The following is a 16,679-nucleotide window of genomic DNA, read 5'->3' as shown; positions in this document are numbered from 1 at the left end:
TTTAGAAAACATAGGTTTGATTTTGCTTCAGAGATTAAATCTCTTCTTGCAAGAGACATGAAACACCAAGGCAATGCAACATGATGAGAAATGGCGTGGTCCCTAAAAGAAAGCTGTTTTTCGTAATAAAGAGTATTCCTTTGTTTCTGAGAACTAGATTTCATTCATATATAATCCTGTGTAAACATATGAGCCTTTATAAGGTACAGAGAAGAAACACAAAGATTTTGAAGGAAAAATAATAATAATAATAATAAAACAACAACAACAACAACAACAAAAAAAAACTGGTGAATAATGAAAGCACATATCTCCCCAGCCAGAACAACATGGACAGAAAAAGTTATAATGAAGAACGCTGTAAAAGGAACTCCTCCATTTGTCCTACTTATGACTGGGCCAAAATTACATAATCTACACAAGTGTCCTACTTGGCAATTTCCTACCTAAAATGATAATACAAGGACAAAAGAGATGGCAGTGCCCTGGGTAATTTCTATTACACAGGGCTGGAAACAATGTTCAAAAGCAAACAATGTATTTAGGTTCCAGCCTTGAAGTGCAGCTCTATCTATTCATACTGTGGTTGTTTTTTGAGTGTCTGGAAGAACAACGAGCCTAAACTAAATTATATAAAATATATTTGTAAAAAATTCTGCAGCTTCTTTGTGTTCCTGCCTTACAAGTAACTGTAGATTACTCTGTGGATCAACTTTATTATTGATTTATACAGATTTTAAAAATACTTATTTCTAACAAGTCAGCAAAAGGAAATTGGTCCAACTTTGAAACACTCAATGTAACCCTAACTCTGACGGGTTCCTACTCAGCTGCTACTGACTGATAAAACCTGTGACTTGTTGCCATGTCAGTGAATAAAACATAGATTTTTATTTCTTGTCTGAAATTTACTGAGTTAAAATAAAGTAACACAAAGGAACATCTGGAGAAGTTCGTTTCTAGCTCATCTGGTGGTTGTTGCAACATGGACCTAAAAAAATCAGCCCGTTTTGATTAGAAAACCTTGAAAATATGTTTACGTTCTTATTTCTTTTTTTTCACAACCTATATCAGTCACCTCAGGCCTTTAACCCCTTTTTTGACCCTCACTCTTCTCCCATTTGCCAGTATTTCTGATGCGGAGGAGACAAAGGTGAACAAAGTTTCCTCAGCTCTATCTTAGCAATGATTTTTACTTTTAGCTCACTGCTTCTTGATAGCAAATTAGGCCTTGCACGCTGCTGGATTATTCAGCAAAAGGATGACCTCTGTCAAATGGTACATTAGGAAGTTCTAGGAAATAGAAAAAGCTACTCAGGCTAATAGCAAAGAACATAATCTAGTATTGATCTTGCAACACCTTGATCTTTAACAAAGGGTGACTTTAATAAGCAATCTGGGCAAACAAAGAGGAGCCTGAAGAAAAGACAGGGAGAGTGGGAATGCCCATGGGGCCTCAGTTTGCCCAGTGACAGAAGGAAGAAGATATTAAATCATGGTTGCAATGGCAATTAATTATTTAACATTCATAAAGATAATTCAAGATGAAAATCACTATAGCACTGAAAAAACTTTACTAATATTTCCAGAATAATAGCTACACAAGAAGTTTGGATTATTTTCACTTTTTGTATTCAACCCAGAAGAGCTTCACAGTGGCTCTGTTTTTTCCCAAATAGTCCAAATCCAAACGGTGCGATTCAGAACTTAGAAGTGTGCTTTTTTTCCACATCCTCAGGTCTTTGTTGTGCATATTAGCAAATGACACCGAGGCAAAATTTCACACACTGAATGGCTAATTTTATTTGTATAAAGATATTTGATCTTAGTTCTAAAAGCAAACACAAACTTCGGAGAGCTTAGAAATAATTCAAATAAACAAGTGTGAACCACACATACACAATTGACTGAGAAAGAACAAATTGATGACAACAGTAGAGTGAATTATTATATTAATGTTTTCCTTTGCAAAACTTCTAGCATGAAATAGACACAGCAGCATGATATTTTCAACCCATTAGAGCTGAAACATCCCTCCTATGCTCAGTCTTGCTGAATGCTGAGTTAAAAAACTTCCTGCTGCAGGAAGCAAATGCAGAAAAATGGTACAGTGATGGAGTCTTTCTAATTCAGTAAAGAGATCATACCACCCAGATCTATGAGCCGCAAGCATTGCAGTGAATGCAAGCACACACATTTATCTTAATTTTCTCCTCAAACCACAAAGGAAAGTTGTATGGCAATTCTTCATTACCAGTGTCTATTTATATCACCTTCTTTTATCCTAGGCTAGCAAACCTAATCTTGACAACAGCCTAGGTAATAGACCAGGGCTCTCAACCAGAGGCTGCTTGCACTATTCTGTGGCCTGCCAGGTCTTGGATAGGAAGGTAAGTGATGCTTCAGGTATGCATCACATGCTAGTTTGTCTAGAACAGGACACTTTCATACACTTATGATGCTGACCTCACTCAATATACTCTAGTTCTCCACTTATTACAGGGTATTTATCAGAACATTAGTGAAAAGCTGCTAAATTCCATCCATTCCACTTCATGATGATTTTTCTTGCTTCCCAACTGTGCTGCACACAATGACAAGGCGTGAATACCCATAAATAACAGGAAACTCCAGTATGAGCTGTCACAAGCATTTTTTGACATCCCTTCTGCACTATCCTCTTAGTGAGATGGTGGAAGAGTCCACCTTGTTATCTCTGGGTCACATTGAAGGACACAGATTTAATTCTATCTGTTTCTATACTGAGTCTGTTGGAAAAACTAACAGGGATAAAGAGACCACAGAGACTTCTGAGAACCATACAGCATTGCAAGAACATGCACATGGAAAGCTCTTTATGCAGTTAATCAGTATCAGGCACTAGAGGAAAATGTGCTACAGAGACAGAAAGCATCCTGAAATAGAAAGAAAGCATCCTTCTTAAAGTAGCATCTCATTCAGGTAACAGTGCACACATCATCTTGTCATACATAAAGTAAACAAAGTATGTAGACACAGCCAGCAACTAAGCAGTGCCATTCAGGGTTGTCCTGGTTTCAGTTAGAACAGAATTAATTTTCTTCCTAGTAGCTGGTGGAATGCTGTGTTTTGGCTTAGGATGAGAAGAGTGCTGATAACACCCCGATGTTTTAATTGTTGCAGAGCAGTGCTTATACCAAGCCAAGGACATCTCAGCCTTTTGCTCTGTCCTGCCAACAGGCAGGCTGGGGGTGCAGTAAGAGCTGGGAGGGGACAGACCCAGGATAGGTGACCCAAACTAGCCAAAGGGGTATTCCATACCATCTGACGTCATGCTAAACAATATATAGGGGTGGCTAGCTGGGGGAAGGGGGCCGGACTGCTCGGGGTTAAGCTGGGCATCGGTCAGCGGGTGGTGAGCAATTGCATTGTGCATCACTTGTTTGTACATATTATTATTACTTTCCTATTATCACCATTGTAACATTATTGTTATTATTGTTATTATTATTTTGTTATTATTATTTTCCTGTCCTGTCTTATTAAACTGTCTTTATCTCAACTCACGGGCTTCACTTTCCATTTCTCTCCCCCGTCCCAGAGAGGGAGGGGGGAGGGTGAGCGAACGGCTGCGTGGTGTTTAGCTGCCAGCCGGGTTAAACCACGACAGTCTTTTTTTCTATCCACCCCTTATTCCATACCATTTATGTCATGCTCAGGTTACACTCTTTTCCATACATTCTAATTAGTCACCTACAGTAGTCATAGTAGTGATAACATACAGTATTATATAGTAATTAACAAGGTACAATTCAGTTCATGGGCTATTCTCACCCAGTATTAAATCTCCTTGAGGTACACACCGGACCTCTCCGTTCTTTTGCATCACCCACCAAGTGTATCCAGGTCCCTGAGCGAAAACAATTCCACGAATAGGTTTGCCTTTTCCTGAGGCAGGAGTAGCCCAGACTGTTTTACCCAGCATATTTCTTACATGCACTACAGGAACTTTATCCCCATCTACAGTACGTAACAGGTTTGATTGGGCAGGTCCAGCTCGGTTGGCAGATCCCCTAGTATTGACTAACCAGGTGGCCTTTGCCAAATGCGTATCCCAATTTTTGAATGTTCCAGCGCCCATTGCTTTTAATGTAGTCTTTAACAGTCCGTTGTATCGTTCAACTTTCCCGGAGGCTGGTGCATGATAGGGGATGTGATACACCCACTCAATACCATGTTCTTTGGCCCAAGTGTCTATAAGGTTGTTTCGGAAATGAGTTCCATTGTCTGACTCTATTCTTTCTGGGGTACCATGTCGCCATAGGACTTGCTTTTCAAGGCCCAGGATAGTGTTCCGGGCGGTGGCATGAGGCACAGGATATGTTTCCAGCCATCCGGTGGTTGCTTCCACCATTGTAAGTACGTGGCGCTTGCCATTGCGAGTTTGAGGGAGTGTGATGTAATCTATCTGCCAGGCCTCTCCATATTTATATTTCAGCCATCGTCCTCCATACCAAAGAGGCTTTGACCGTTTGGCTTGCTTGATTGCAGCACATGTTTCACAGTCATGAATAACCTGTGCTATAGCGTCCATGGTCAGGTCCACCCCTCGATCACGAGCCCATCTGTATGTTGCATCTCTACCTTGATGGCCTGAGGTGTCATGGGCCCATCGAGCTATAAATAATTCACCTTTATGCTGCCAATCCAGGTCCACCTGAGCTACTTCAATCTTAGCAGCCTGATCCACCTGCTGGTTGTTTTGATGTTCTTCAGTAGCCCGATTCTTGGGCACATGAGCATCTACGTGACGTACTTTCACAGCCAGGTTCTCTACCCGAGCAGCAATGTCTTGCCACAAAGCAGCAGCCCAGATGGGTTTGCCCCTATGCTGCCAGTTGTTTTGCTTCCATTGCTGTAACCATCCCCACAGGGCATTTGCTACCATCCATGAATCGGTGTAGAGATAGAGAACTGGCCATTTCTCTCGTTCAGCAATGTCTAAAGCCAGCTGAATGGCTTTCACTTCTGCAAACTGACTCGATTCACCTTCTCCCTCAGCAGCTTCTGCAACTCGTCGTGTAGGACTCCATACAGCAGCCTTCCATCTCCGATGCTTCCCCACAATACGACAGGACCCATCAGTGAACAGGGCATATTTCTTTTCATTCTCTGGTAACTGGTTGTACAGTGGGGCTTCTTCAGCACGACCCACCTCCTCCTCGGATGATATCCCAAAGTATTTGCCTTCTGGCCAGTCCATAATCACTTCCAATATTCCTGGGCGACTGGGGTTTCCTATTCGAGCCCGCTGAGTAATCAGTGCAACCCACTTGCTCCACGTAGCATCAGTTGCATGATGCGTAGAAGGGACCCTTCCCTTGAACATCCAGCCTAGTACTGGCAATCGGGGTGCTAGGAGGAGCTGCGCTTCAGTACCGACCACCTCCGAAGCAGATCGAACTCCTTCATATGCTGCCAATATCTCCTTTTCAGTTGGAGTATAGCGGGCCTCAGATCCTCTGTATCCCCGACTCCAAAACCCCAGGGGCCGACCTCGAGTTTCCCCAGGTTCTTTCTGCCAGAGGCTCCAGGTGGGGCCTTTCTCCCCGGCTGCAGTGTAGAGCACATTCTTTACATCTGGTCCTGTTCGAACTGGCCCAAGGGCTACTGCATGGACTATTTCCTGCTTGATTTGTTCAAACGCTTGTCGTTGTTCAGGGCCCCATTCAAACTCATTCTTCTTACGAGTTACTTGGTAGAGTGGGTTTACAATCAGACTGTAATTTGGGATGTGCATTCTCCAAAACCCCACAACACCTAGGAAAGTCTGTGTTTCTTTTTTGTTAGTTGGTGGAGACATAGCTGTTATTTTGTTGATCACATCCATTGGGATTTGACGACGCCCATCTTGCCATTTTATTCCTAAAAACTGGATCTCTCGTGCAGGTCCTTTGACTTTATTTTGTTTTATGGCAAAACCGGCTTTCAGAAGGATTTGGACTATTTTCTTCCCTTTCTCAAAAACTTCCTCTGCTGTGTCACCCCACACAATAATGTCATCGATGTACTGCAGGTGTTCAAGAGCTTCCCCCTGCTCTAGTGCAGACTGGATCAGCCCATGGCAAATGGTAGGGCTGTGTTTCCACCCCTGGGGCAGCCGATTCCAAGTATATTGAACTCCCCTCCAAGTGAAGGCAAATTGTGGCCTGCACTCTGCTGCTAGAGGGATGGAGAAAAATGCATTAGCGATATCAATTGTGGCGTACCACTTGGCTGCCTTCGATTCAAGTTCATACTGAAGTTCCAGCATGTCCGGCACTGCAGCACTCAGTGGTGGCGTCACTTTGTTCAGGCCACGATAGTCCACTGTTAGTCTCCACTCGCCACTAGACTTTCGCACTGGCCATATGGGACTATTGAAAGGTGAATGAGTCTTGCTGATCACTCCTTGGCTCTCCAATTGACGAATTAGCTTATGTATGGGAATCAGGGAGTCTCGGTTAGTGCGATATTGCCGCCGGTGCACAGTTGTGGTAGCGATTGGCACTTGCTGTTCTTCGACCCTCAGCAACCCCACAACAGAGGGGTCCTCTGAGAGACCAGGCAAGGTAGATAATTGTTTAATGCCTTCTGTCTCTAAGGCAGCTATACCAAAAACCCACCGGAACCCTTTTGGGTCCTTGCAATACCCTCTTCTAAGATAGTCTATGCCAAGGATACATGGAGCATCCGGGCCAGTTACAATGCGGTGCTTTTCCCACTCATTCCCAGTCAGACTCACTTCAGCCTCCAATACAGTCAACTGCTGAGATCCGCCTGTCACTCCACAAATATAGATGGGCTCTGGTCCTTTATATCTCGATGGCATTATAGTACATTGTGCACCGGTATCTACTAAAGCCTTATACTTCTGTGCGTCTGACGTGCCAGGCCATCGAATCCACACAGTCCAATAAACTCGATTGTCCCTTTCCTCCCCCTGGCTGGAGGCAGGGCTCCCCTAATCCTGGTCAGAATCTTCTTCATTTCTGTGTTTGAAGGACTGTCTGCTGGAAGTTGGAGCAGCAAACTTTTCAGAGAATCCCTTTTTCTTGATTGTTTTCTTTTGCAACTCACGTACCCGTGCCTCTAGGGTCGCAGTAGATTTTCCATCCCATTTTCTCATGTCCTCTCCATGGTCTCGTAAGTAAAACCACAGGGTGGCACGGGGTGAGTACCCACCATATCGTCTTCCTTGTGTGGATGAACGCCTACCCCTGATAGCTGAGACACTGCTCTGTACAGGTATGGAGGAGAATAATCTCTCTTCAAGTTGGTGAACCTTTTCAGAAAGTTTCTCCACAGTGTTCTCTTTTGGTCGGTGGGCACTGGTTGGTTCAGGTGGGGAGGATGATAGATTCTCTTCAAGTTGGTGAACCTTTTCAGAAAGTTTCTCCACAGCTGAGACGCAGGCCTGTAAGGAAGAGGAGAGACTTTCTTCGTACTGCCGGAGTTGTTTAGCCACTTCATCCACTGTGGGTTCCTCATCCTCTTTCCAGGCCATTATTGCCAATGAGCTGGCATATGATGATGGTGCACTCCGTACAAACTTCCGCCACATGGGTCGTGTACACCTGACTTCATCTGGATCTTTGGATGTTTGTCTGAGGTCTGGATCCTCATAAATCACTTCCCGTACGGCTAATTCCCTCAGGTACTGGATTCCCTTCTCCATAGTGGTCCACTTGCCTGGTAGACATAAAAGTTCTTCCTTGAAGGGATACCTTTCCCTCACAGCTGAGAGGAGACGCCTCCAGAGGCTGTAAGATTGTGCTCCATCTGCAATTGCTTTGTCAATGCCTGCGTCTCTAGCAAGGGATCCCAGTCGCTTGGCTTCCCTGCCGTCTAATTCCACACAATTGGCTCCAGAGTCCCAGCATCGGAGCAGCCAGGTGACAAGCTGCTCACCTATACAGCGACCAAAATCTTTTTACACATCTCGTAACTCACGCTCGTTTAGGCTTCGGGTAGTTACTGTTGATTTTTTGGCATCCTCATCTTCCTCCTCCTGAACCCTTGATGGCCCAGCGTCGTCGTCGTCTCCGTCGTCTCTATACCTAGATTTGGCAGAAGACTCTCTGCGTTCTAAACGACCTGAATCTCTATACCATTTTTTCACCTTCTCTACAGGGGCAGCTTGCACTGCTACTGCTCGTTTCTCTGACCTTGTTACAGGGTCTGCCACAGAGGTTGGAATACCCTCTGCAGGGTCGACTTGCACTGCTACAGCTCGTTTCTCTGACCTTGTTACAGGGTCTGCCACAGGGGTTGGAATACCCTCTGCAGGGTCAACTTGCACTGCTACAGCTCGTTTCTCTGACCCCGTTACAGGGTCTGCCACAGGGGTTGGAATACCCTCTGCAGGGTCAACTTGCACTGCTACAGCTCTTTTCTCTGACCCAGCCACAGGAGCTGGAGCGGCTGCGGGAGCTGGAGCAGCTGCAGGAACCGGAGCTGGAGTGGCTGCAGGAACCGGAGCTGGAGTGGCTGCAGGAACTGGAGTTGGAGCAGTTGCAGGAGCTGGGACTGGAGTAGCAGCAGGAGCTGGAACTGGAGCGGCTGCAGGAGCTGGAACTGGAGGGGCTGCAGGAGCTGGGACTGGAGCGGCTGCAGGAGCTGGGACTGGAGCGGCTGCAGGAGCTGGAACTGGAGTGGCTGCAGGAGCTGGGATTGGAGCATCTGCAGAAGCTGGGACTGGAGCGGCTGCAGAGTCCACCGTAGGGGTCACAGTGGCCGTTGGATCTGTCACAGGGCTTGGAGTGGCCGCAGGGTCTGTCACTAAGTTGATAGCAGTATCAATGGCAGCTCGATAGGCATGAGCCAGGCCCCAGCATGTTACAATGATTTGTGTTACTTTGGAACTGCCAGAATCATGACACCTTTTTCTCAAGCATTCTGCCAGTTTTTGAGGATTTTGCAGTTGTTCAGGGGTGAATTTCCAAAACACTGGGGGTGCAAACTGGTCTAGATGCCTGCCCATATCCTCCCATACTCCCTGCCACCCACAACTATACTGCCTCCGGGCAGATCTCCGGATGAGCTTCCTAAGTAGTTGTTTAACTTTAAGCAGAACCTGAAGCGCATTCAGGAGGCAGAACAACAAGACTATGCTGGTCTGAGTATCCCAAGGATATTCAATATCTTGGAGAGCTATTGTAGCAAGCTCGGAGAGTAAGAGGGTGGTGAAGGAGGAAGGCATAGTGATCCAGGAGGATACAGGGGTGGTGAAGGAGAAAGGGAGATTAATCAAGTAAGAGAAAATATCTTCTCCTTTCCCCTCCACAGATTGACTCCCTAATGGAAAAAAACAATAGGTATAATTGCTAATAGTTTCCAAGATACAGTTTCCAAAATACAGAGTCGACGATGTTACTGAGTACAAATACCAAGTTAGAGTCATGACCAGATATCTCATCGTCTCATAAGCCATTGCTACAACACTCAGTACCATAATGATCTGAAACCAGGGCCCGGAGAGGATAAACAACATGACAGAGAGCAAATACGGAAAATAATGTACTATAATACTCAATTTGGAAAACAGGCGCAGCAGAGTTGAGATTGAAGCAATCAGCATTATGACAAGTGACTATTAAGCAGGTCTAATACTTACACCAATTTTAGTTTAACACACTCTGGTCAGATCTGCTGTTATCTCAACCTTTCAAGCCCCATGTTGGGCGCCAAAAAGACTGTCGTGGTTTAACCCGGCTGGCAGCTAAACACCACGCAGCCGTTCGCTCACCCTCCCCCCTCCCTCTCTGGGACGGGGGAGAGAAATGGAAAGTGAAGCCCGTGAGTTGAGATAAAGACAGTTTAATAAGACAGGACAGGAAAATAATAATAACAAAATAATAATAACAATAATAACAATAATGTTACAATGGTGATAATAGGAAAGTAATAATAATATGTACAAACAAGTGATGCACAATGCAATTGCTCACCACCCGCTGACCGATGCCCAGCTTAACCCCGAGCAGTCCGGCCCCCTTCCCCCAGCTAGCCACCCCTATATATTGTTTAGCATGACGTCAGATGGTATGGAATACCCCTTTGGCTAGTTTGGGTCACCTGTCCTGGGTCTGTCCCCTCCCAGCTCTTACTGCACCCCCAGCCTGCCTGTTGGCAGGACAGAGCAAAAGGCTGAGATGTCCTTGGCTTGGTATAAGCACTGCTCTGCAACAATTAAAACATCGGGGTGTTATCAGCACTCTTCTCATCCTAAGCCAAAACACAGCATTCCACCAGCTACTAGGAAGAAAATTAATTCTGTTCTAACTGAAACCAGGACAAGGGTAAAAACATTGATGGCAAAACTTGTTCAAAAATATTGGAAGCATTAGATATATAATGTTAAATTCACATGCCATCATATTATAGACTGTCTTACGCAAGCACACTTTTTTTATGACCATGCTTATTTTGCATATCTGTGGTAGTACGGGCATCATCTGAAAACTGAAAACCCTTGATTCGGAATGGAATATGAAGCTGTTGATGTTATGTTGTGCTCAGTTTTGGTGAATGCTTGTTTGTTGTTGTTGCTTATTTCCATTCTGATAAGCAAAAAAGTTGGTCATGCATTACTTCAAAAAAGTACCCTAATGCAGCTTCCTTGGAAACAGAAATACTTTTCCTTTTGATCAGAAATGCTTGGTTTTCAGTTAATTTTACTTGGCAAAATAAGATTTAAGAAGGAAAAATAGAGATATGTAAAATTATGACTTTATGTATAGAATTTTAAAAAGGCTTAGACGTCTCAAAAGAGAACACATTGCTCATTTTCCTGCATGAATGTGAGAACAACTGTGGATGCTTGAAAAGGTTCAAAGGAAAAACAAAGAATAATTAATTGTACACAATGTTCAACCTTCCATAACACTTGTATTAACACTGCCCACTAATTATTTTGAGCTAGAGCTCAGAGCAAAAGCAGCCTCATCTTTTGAAACCTGATCTACAAGAGATGATGACGGTCCAGCTTAAATTCCTGTTGTTTTCTCAACTTCTGCTGAACTGTTTTATAAACATGGTTGCATGAATTAGCCTCCTGTCATATTTACTGGTGTCTTTTACTAAGTTCTGGGAGAAAAAAAAATCAGATGTCTAGAGCTAGAGGTCTACATGGGCCAGAGGAGCTTTGAAAAAAAAGTCCATCATTTGAGTCATTTAAGAGTCAAAAAATCTCATAAGGAGAGGCGCACATAGCTATGGGACTAGTGCTCTGGTCTACAGAGAGATTCAGGCTAATCAAAATACTAAAAATGGTTATATAGATCAGGAAAAGGAAGGATATCCATCATTGGGAACATGTTTTATGCACAGGCAAAATACAGTGTCAGTACCATGCTGATCCAGCTAAGCTCACATGAAACAGCTTTGTGTGAGCCAATTTGTCTGGTGTGCCTAGGGAATTCTGCTGTAAAACGACCTGGTTTGTGATGACAGCAAGTAGATAAAATCAAAGTCCAATGCTATACACAGGGTACTGTGTCAAATACAAGACTTTTACCAAATAAAATCAGAGAGCTCTGTTTTGGTGACATTGCACATCAAGGTTCTCATTCTGCATGTTGCAGATATTCATATCAGAACACATGAAATTCAGGTAGCCTGTGAATATTGGATTTACACCGTTCTAAAGCAGAAAATCTAATCCAAGAGAGGTCATTCTTGTATAACTGTTTTCCACCAGTGGAAGGAAGAACATACTTTCTCCTGTAAGTGGCAACACAGACGCAAAGGACTGTCAGCTTAACCTCATCAACAAAAACAGCTTGTCACATCTTTTTATTTTATTGCTGCCCAAAATAGGAAAGATAAAATTCTCTCTATATAGTTTCCATCTATTTCTCATTAGACAGAAAGTTAAGACCTACCCTCAGATTTCCTCCGGTGCATTTTTATTTATAACATAGAGATTAATTTTGCAGGATGTTTCCTGGTTATTTTTCTTGCTCCTTTAATTAGGCCTCTGTGGGTTGAAGTGTCCTGTGCCTGACATTGTAAATATGCCACCTACTAAAGCCAAGCTGAGGTTTCTTTTCCCATTGTTTAAGATACTGTCAAAAACGAGCTACATGTGCCATTTTTGTACAGCCATGTTTTATTTAACTTTTTAAATTTATCTGATGGAAAAACAAAAAATCAATGGTCTAATAATAGATGTTCCAGATTTCATACTGTAACTCAGGACTCATTGAAAGATACCGTGTATGATGAATCTTTTCAATAACCTTTTCTTTCACTAAAATTTCAGTTTTAGTGAAATAATTCATACTTTTGTAGTCAGCATTTACTGTTTAGCAGTTTGATTAATTTTTCCCCTCTTTCCAGTAGAGAAAGATGCTTACATAGACATGCTGCATGTTTCTCATTTTAACTCCTGGTAGTATATCTTTTCAAATACCACACCTCTTTTTCTCCTACCATTCTAAAAGCAGTACAAAAAGTTTGCTGTAATAGTGAAGAAACAATTTTGTAAGCAATATTTGTAGTATTTTACAGCTTAAACACAAAAACCTGACATCCAGGAGCTGATTTGGGATGTCTAATATCTATGGAGTCCAATATGATATATATATATGCTTTCCCTAATAACATCCATCACTGAAGGTTCAAATAAAACAAAGCTTGCTACTTTCTTCACACAGCAAATCAAGAGACATTTGCAAGTCCATAATTTTGTCAGCATTCTCTCTATTACAATTTAACACTTAAGTTGCATAGTCTTTCCGTTCCACACCAGCTTGTAAGAAATACATTGCATCAAATATGATTTTCATGAAATATTAGCTGCATATTTAGTATTACAATATTTCAGCTAAGGATATTTTGTGGGTGCCTTTGTTTGGAAATTCCACTTCAGAATGAAATTCCAAAATGGCTCTTGCTCACAGTCACCAATATGTTCTGCTGCATAATTACAGCAAACTTCCACCTACATAGAGACCAGGCTTCACAAGTCTACGTGATTCAGGGTTCTACAGGGAAAATAGTATAAGAGGTTAGACAGATGTTGCTCAGTGGTTGGGAAAGGAAGCCTGTCAAGTCATGGCTGTGTATTTTATACCACCTACTGGCAATTTAGAGATATGCATACATGAGGCAATGGCAGGAAAAGAAAGCCTGAAGGCTCGCTTGAAGCCCAAGTGAGCTGCAAGCCTTTCCAGGAACTACAACACAAAAGACAAAAACAGGATGCCAGGTGATGTTACAGGCTTCCCTGGATGTGTGCACAGGCTTCACGCTGTGCCTGTGCAAGCACAGAGCTGCTTTGTGAGAAGTTATCTTAAAGGTCTGCTTCAGATCTGATCACCTGTTTGAGAGCTTACAGCCAAGTTAGGTCTGAACCCCCAGACTGTCATTAGGCATGGGATGATAGCTAAGGCCTTGAAAGCACGTGTGCAGGATCATATGGGAAGTCTTAGAGCTATGAACAACTCTCAGTGGTCAATTACCCAAATGCAACCTTGAGAGCTGGGTAAATACAGTTTTGGGGATAGCAAAGAGGAAAAAAAAAACATACCAGATTTAGGTAAACACACTATAGATAGTAAATTTGGATGCAATGACAACTTGCAGACCCATGAAAAAGAAGTGTGGTAACTAACATATAAAAATAACCCCAAGCAGAGTCTACAGTGAGGTGGAAAAAAATATAAATAAAAACATAATTTTCCTCCTGGTAAAGGACTCATTATTTCATTATATATCAAGCAGTGTCCTCTAGCTTCCCATCTTTATAAAGTTCAAACCCTTTCAAGCAGCCTTAAGGACCGTATATAGCTCCTGCTTTGTTCCTCTTGTGCTCCTTTGCTGTGGTTGCACTTTTCCTGCCAACAAACTCCATTTCCCTTTCCCTGTCATCCTCCCTTCACAGACCCACGAGCTCTGCTCCCTCCTCTCGACCTAAGGGTTCTTCCTCTTTCATTGTGACACCAGGCCCAGCACAGGCCCATTTCACCACCACCCTTTCTGATTGATTCCTCTTTGTTGTCCCATATCACTTCACTACCTTATTTCCTTTCTTCCCTCTTCCTTCTCCTATTTCTGGAGCTTCCACTATGTCTCTGAAAAGTCACAGTCAAACAACATCATCTGAACCCTGCCTGTACCCATCAGTTCTTGGCTATTATGGAGACTTGAATGCCTCTGTTTCAGGCTCTACCTCTCTTTCTGAGGGATCACCTTTTCTAAGACTTCCCAAATTGTTATCTAGTTCTGAGGCCACCAGCACGCCTACCTGTCACTGCTAACCCCCAGACCCCAGACTCCACATCAGCCCAGGGCCACCAGCCCCAGCATGGCCCCAGCAGGGCTGGGCTCCAGCTCCCCATGGTCCTGCCCCACTGTGGGCCCATGTCCCAACCTGGCCTCGGCCCATCCCTGTCCTGTTCCTGTCCCCAGGGAGGTGCCCAGTGTCAGTGCCCCCAGTGCCCTTCTCCTGGTGGGGCAGGGGGACGGGACAGGTTGCCAGGCCCTGCCCTGACAGACCTCTTGCAGAGCTCTGACATGAGAGCCTTCTTTGAGTGGCACTGCAGGTCTCCTTGTTCTCTGTGTTGTCAACATCTGGCTACACAGCTCCTCCACAACATCCCTTTTTGGCTTTGCTTCCAGCTCTTTCCCATTCCTCACGACCCACTGCATTTGTCTTCATTATGCTGACTTAGGTCTAAACCTTTCCTCTTACACTGGAAATGTCAGGGTTGTGCAGGTGTTTGTAGAAATGCTAAGGTAATGAAAGGTTCCCTTCAGTATTGTAGCCACCAGAGGCAAAAATAAAACCTGCCTTTTTCTGATAGAAGATATTTTCCTGAGACTACACATCCTGTGCCAATTCTGGAGAGGAACAGTTTGATGGCTGCATGTCTGGTTGGCCCTGAAATCTGAGTAGAAGCAGTTGTGACAACAAGATCTGTTTCTAAAATAAATGGTATGGAAAGGATCCTGACGAGGGGGAAGGACACGAGTCAAACTGGAGGAGCTTAAGCCATAAAAGGCAACCCTGGAAATGTATTATTCCTACCTAGAAAAAGACAGTCAAAGGTAAAACAATCTTCACTGCTGGGACAAATAGTACAATTATAGCAAATTAACTCTGACACATAGGGTTCTGAATCTAACAGGAAGAGTGCCAAAAAAAAAAAAAAAAAAAAAGGGCAGAAAACACAGATAGCTAAGTGTTTAAATTAGTTTCAGTAAAGCAGATGAAATAGTCCCACATGCATTTCTTTCCATATACACCCCACAAATGTTTTGTATGCATTGTACACGAGTGATGTATGCAAGGCAGCTTTTACTGATGTAATTCAGAAAACCAAACCAAACCAAAACAAAAACCCAGCGTGTCAGCAACACTTATGGTAGCATTGTTTTAGCTAGCTAGGTACTTGTTCTACTGTTTACAGAAAGCAAGAGAAATCATTCCTTCAGTGGCACATCACCACCCTGTGGAGGATTTTAATCAGTGCATCTCGCTTTCTAAGAATAAGGCGGCTGATCAAAGTCAATTAACTTCAACGCAAGTTGGAGTCTAAATGAATTTTGCGTAGTCTGTGATCTTGCCCGTACTGAGGAATTGATTTGCATAGCTACAAGAGATATTCAGGTATCATTTAACTATTCTGGAACAGCTCTTTGAGAGCACAGGAACATTTTTCAGGTACGACTAAAACGTTTGCATTACATTGGAAAAACAGTATTTAACTTCCCTAACTTAACAGATCTAATTGAGTGCAGTTCATTTGCTGAGACACTGGACTAGATGAATGTAGCACTCACATTGTCATCAGGAGGCAGTAAGGCAATATGTAAATGTTTAAAATAAACCACTTCTTCCTGTAGTCTTCTAACTTTTCCTGGCACACCTTTATCTTTTGCTCTAAAGCATGGAGATTATACAAGCGTGAACTTTCAGTGACCCAAAATTCTTAAAATCCTTTGTAAGGTGCCATGGTGACCGCTCAAGGCTTTCAGTACTCTAGGCAAAACTGGCATAAATAGCTTAGTGGACATAGGGCTCACTGCTCATGTTGGGAGGTATTCAATTTCTAGCTGTGCTTAATTCAGGTAAGACACTCGGCTTTGGTCTTCTACTTTACCAGGCTACTGGATACTTTAACTTAAGTATCTCTCAATGTCTCTTTTGAAGCTGTTTTGTTTTTACATAAGTATGAATGGAAGCTGGAACACTTTTTTTAAGGTTGCTTCAAACAATAAAGATTATTCCTCATAGAAGATATTTAAGCTGCAAATCTCCTCCTTGCAGAGTAACATAAATGCTAGAAGCATATATATGTCTTCAAAAAAGGGGTTGCACAAATTCATGGAGTAAAACTTTGCTGATAGATGCTATATGCAAAAATCCACACCCGAATCACAAGTCTATTAATAGAGAGTGGAAAATATTCAGGGAATGGGACATCATTATGCTCTTGCACTCTTCTCTAGGCATTGGTAACTGAAATCTCTCAGAGACGGGGTACTAGACAGTTTCTGGGTCTTGTACAGTATACATCTTCCAGGGCACTGGAGGTAGATGCCCTGCCTGCCACGATACCAGCTGTTTAATTCTGACTCAGTGAGCATTGATTCTCTTTTATAAAGTAGAAGAGCTTCACTGAGAAAGGTTAAAAAGAAAAATCTCTACAGAG

General features: G+C 43.1%; 1 protein-coding gene across 1 annotated transcript in view; it reads right to left on the bottom strand.

Moving 5' to 3' along the window:
• PRKN (parkin RBR E3 ubiquitin protein ligase) overlaps positions 1-16,679 on the bottom strand; it is a 775,548-nt gene that overhangs the window by 5,709 nt on the left and 753,160 nt on the right. The gene's annotated exons all lie outside the window — the stretch shown is intronic.

The sequence above is a fragment of the Aythya marila genome (assembly GCF_965140915.1).
Source record: "Aythya marila genome assembly, chromosome: 3".
Taxonomy (NCBI): domain Eukaryota; kingdom Metazoa; phylum Chordata; class Aves; order Anseriformes; family Anatidae; genus Aythya; species Aythya marila.
This window is presented reverse-complemented; position numbering and strand designations above follow the sequence as displayed.